Source organism: Sceloporus occidentalis, unplaced genomic scaffold, assembly GCF_023333645.1.
Source record: "Sceloporus occidentalis isolate IW3139 unplaced genomic scaffold, rSceOcc1.0.p SCAF_77, whole genome shotgun sequence".
Classification (NCBI taxonomy): Eukaryota; Metazoa; Chordata; class Lepidosauria; order Squamata; family Phrynosomatidae; genus Sceloporus; species Sceloporus occidentalis.
The window spans coordinates 210,126-215,098 of record NW_028317057.1 but is presented as its reverse complement, the minus strand read 5'-3'; positions in this window follow the sequence as shown (position 1 = coordinate 215,098).

The following is a 4,973-nucleotide window of genomic DNA, read 5'->3' as shown; positions in this document are numbered from 1 at the left end:
AAGCGTACAAAGACGGGTGGTGAAGATCAAGATGGCGACGAGTCTTCTTTCCCACCATCGCAGCCTGATCACGCAGATGGTGAAGTGGATCTTGATCCAGAGGCTCCCGTGACCCCAGGAATCTTGAGACACATGCTGGATACCATGCAATCCTCTATGACTGATGCCATTAAAGGTATGCTTTCAGATTTAAAGCAAGACCTGGCGCATTTGGGGGCACGTACAGAACACATAGAGCATAAATTTTCTGACTTTTCATCCACCTTCAATGAATTAGTTGACACACACAATGCATTGGAAGATAATTATGCTGCGTTGCTTACTAAAATGGCTGATATAGAAGATCGCTCTCGGCGCAACAATTTACGCATTAGAGGCATCCCTGAAGAGGTGACAGTTGAGGCCCTGCATACATACCTTCGCTCCTTTTTCCTTGTGCTCTTACCAGACATCCCGGAATCGGACCTACGGCTTGATCGGTGCCGAAACCGAAATCCCTGCCATCCACGGTTCCCAGGGATGTGATTTTAGGCCTCCATTACTTCTCGGCTAAAGAGGCTATTATGCAACGGGCCCGTCAACATCCCTCTTTTCCTGCACAATACACTCACCTGCATATTTTTGCGGACCTTTCCTCTGCCACACTTGCTAAACGCCGTACTTTTATCCCGATTACATTAGCCCTGAGGAAAAACCACATTTCTTATAGATGGGGCTTTCGCACAAAGCTCCTCATCACCAGAAACGGATCTCTTCATGTTGCCTGCACACCTATGGAGGGGCTTTATCTTCCACAACAGTGGCACCTAGTCCACGAAGACATCACAGCCATAGACCAACTGGACTCCATGCCTGTTCCTCGACGTTCACCCATAGATGAAGACATAGCGAGACCCAGCAGAAAGCGGACAACGAAGCAACACCATTCCCGATCACATGCGAAGTCTGCTTCGGTGTCGTCCATTTCACCCTCAAGGCTTTCTCCTGTGTCTACATGACTCTCAGATAAGCTCTATGTTTTTGCTTCGCTTTGGTCTCCTTTGACTTTTTCTGTTGATAATTGAAGCCCATTCCTTGGTCTTGTTGCGTAACTACAGTTTTAATGATTTGGGGCTATTGATATGTTTATTGGTTACTCATTTCAACTGTTGTGGGGGTGCTGCGAGGGGTTTTTTCCCCCTCTAGACCCCGCATTTCACCACTCATACACACATACACACGAAATATTCCTACATTTTTGCCACTTATTCATTTCTGCACCACATGGTCTCACGACTTATTGATTAATATATCTCGGCCTTTTTGAGCGGAGGAAACTCAGTAGGTTTTCCTTTTTTTTTTTTTTTTCTCATTCTTACATTTTGCCCTACTCGCCCCTTGTGGGCTTCGAGCTTTAATATTTGTCTCACTACAAATATATAGCTGAGGCATTCGTGCACCGCATACACACATGTTTCCATTTCCAGACAAATCTCTTATATTCATACATATTGCTCTACTTGGGGCTTTACTATTTGCCTCACATGGGAGTATACATGTACTATGATTACACACTAAGTTCACACTTGTTTCGGTTTACAGACAGCTTCATGTGTTCTGCATGCTCTATATGGGATGCTAAAGTGTCGCTGTGTCGGCACTTGGTTCCCCCTTTTTTTTTTTTTCATTCTTACATAATGCCCTACTCGCCCCTTGTGGGCTTCGAGCTTTAATATTTGTCTCACTACAAATATATAGCTGAGGCATTCGTGCACCGCATACACACATGTTTCCATTTCCAGACAAATCTCTTATACCTAATATGCTCTCTGAAGGGCATTGGGATATCGTTCCGTATACATTTGGTGTTACTACCTGTTTCTATTCCCGGCTATCACGATTAGTTAATGTTTATTTTTATTCATACATATTGCTCTACTTGGGGCTTTACTATTTGCCTCACATGGGAGTATACATCTACTATGATTACCCACTAATTTCACACGTGTTTCCGTTTACAGACAGCTTCATGTGTTCTGCATGCTCTATATGGGATGCTAAAGTGTCGCTGTGTCGGCACTTGGTTCCCCTTTTTTCTTTTTTTTTTTTTCTTTCTTTTTTTTTTTTGTGTTGCTTCTCCATATTGCACTACCTGCCTCGTCTGGGCCTTACTATTTGTTCCACAAATGGTTTACCTCTGCGTCGATTCTGCACTACATACACACATGTTCACAGTTACGGATATTTTCCCATATCTAATGTGATTATAATCACATATATCTATATGGGGCACTGTGACTTGGATATGTATACATTTGATTCTACTGTCTGTTCTACTCACAGTTATCGTGTTATTTTATTTCCAAAAATTTTCCCTTTTTTTTTATTTTTTTTTTTTTTACTTTTTTTCCTCTCATTCTTACATATTGCCTTACTCGCCCCTTGTGGGCTTCAAGCTTTAATATTTATCCCACTACAAATATATAGCTGAGGCATTCGTGCACCGCATACACACATGTTTCCATTTACAGACAAATTTCTTATACCTAATATGCTCTCTGACGGACAATGGGATATCATTCCGTGTGCATTTGGTTCTACTACCTATTTCTATTCCCGGCTATCACGTTTAATTACTATTTATTTTTATTTATACATATTGCCCTACTTGGGGCTTTTTGCCTCACATGGGAGTATACATCTACTATGATTCCGCACTACATTTACACGTGTTTCCGTTTACAGAGAGCTTCATGTGTTCTGCATGCTCTATATGGGATGCTAAAGTGTCGTGTTTTTTTTTTTTGTTTGTTTTTTTTTGTTTTTTTTTAAATATTGCCCTGCCTGCTACATATGGGCTCTACTGTATGCCCTACATATTTTCTATATTTGTGACGTTGGTGCACTGTATACTCAAATGTTCATGACAAACTCAACTAACTACTTTGTTGTTATGGGATTGCATTACATGTTTCTGTATTGTTCATATGCAAACTCTTCCACAGGGCTAAGTTTTGTGCCCACCCATCTCCTTAATGAATCCGTAAACAAAATTTTTTTGTTTTTTTTTATGGCTATTGTTACTCGGGGGTCTCTATTTGATTCAGCTGTTCTATCCTCCCTGTGTCCGGGGATTTCTCAGTTCACTATATTTGTCTCGCCTGTGTGCCAGCAAGTCCTAGCTACTGCTGGTTTTTTTGTCCCCCCATACGGTTCAATCTATTTCTTGAACACATTGTTCTGTATGATCGTTAGAGTTGCGCACGGATTGTGTGTTTCTTGAAGTGCTTTTGCAACTCTCATTAATTCCCTTGTCATTCCCCTTTCTGCCCCCCCTCTCCCTTCCTTTTTTTTTTCTCTTCTCTTCTTTCTTCTTTTTTCTAATTCCCTCTCTCTTGGGTCGATTTGGTCGGACGGTCACCATCCGTTTGCAACTGATATCCTACCAAGATGCAAATTACCTTCCTCTCTATTAACTCTCGGGGATTAAATACCCCGCACAAACGTAGGATGCTATTTCAAGAGCTTAAATCGCGTAAGGCTACGGTAGTGTTGATTCAGGAAACCCACCTAGCTAAGTCCCAGGCACGCTTACTGGCGTCCAAGTACTATCCCCTAGAATATCATGCACGGGCCGCCAATAAGACTATGGGAGTGGCTATACTTATTAGTAGACAAGTTCAATTTCAGCTAACGTCTCAGACCTGTGACCCGAGGGGCCGCTACCTTATTGTCCGTGGTTGCATTGACGGTACGCCCTATACTATTCTTAATCTTTATGCCCCTAACACCGGTCAGACCGCTTTTTGTGACCATGTATTCACTAAACTTCACCGGCTGCGACAGGGTAAAGTGATTGTTGGAGGAGATTTTAATCTCGTATCTACTCCTTCCTTGGATTCCTCTGCACGATTGTCTTCTAAATACTTGAAGACGGTGACAGATCAGGGGGAAAAAAATTCCAAGATTTACTCCATCAGTACTCCCTTTTTGATACATGGCAAGTATTACATCCTTTAGGTAAGGACTTTTCTTTCTACCGGAATGTTCATTCGAGCTACTCTAGAATTGACATGCTCCTTGTAGATGGTGAGGTCCTGCAAATGGTTAAACAGGCAGAGATAGGACATATATCGTGGTCGGACCACGCTCCTGTGTGGATTTCCCTGGTCAATGGTCCCACTTCGCCACCTTCAGCCCGGTGGCGTCTTAATGAAAGTATCCTACAACAGTCGGAGGTCAGTGTGGAAATTGCAGACGCCCTCACCGAGTATTTTCAAACCAATGCCACTCCGGAGATTTCACCCTCCACCCTATGGCTTGCCAATAAGGCAGTCATAAGGGGTCATCTTATTAAAATTGCGTCTGCCCAAAAGAAGCAGAGATTATGCACGATTTCTGAATTTACTGACCGCCTAGTGTCCTTGGAGCTTTCTAATAAAGTTTCTTGGTCCAAAGATACTCAAAATCAGATTAGAGAGATTAAAGCCGAATTACACAAATTACAGCTCCATTACACAGAACTCGCGTTGCATCGGCTTCATCTGCAGTATTATGCAAAGGGGAATCGAGCTGATTCCCTGTTAGCTCGTAAACTCCGACTCCAGACGTCTTCTTGTACTACCCACTACTTACAAACTCCTCAAGGTGTGAGTGTGTATAATCCGAAAGAGACTTCGAAACTAACCGGAAGGTTCTCTTTAGGTGGTATTATGTTCCCTCCAGACTCGCTAAGATGTTCCCATCCTCTTCCCCCCTGTGTTGGAGACAGTGTGGAGAAGTGGGTACCATGCTCCACGTATGGTGGAGTTGCCCTGAGCTCAAACCCTACTGGACAGCAGTTTTCCACCTTATAGTGGAATTACTGCATATTCCTATCGTAGCTGAGGTGGAAATAGCTTTGTTCGATATGTTTCCTCAATCACTAACCTCTCCGCTAAGAAAGTTGTTGGGTCATGTTTTGATCGCAGCCAATGTTTGCATTGCGCGTAGGT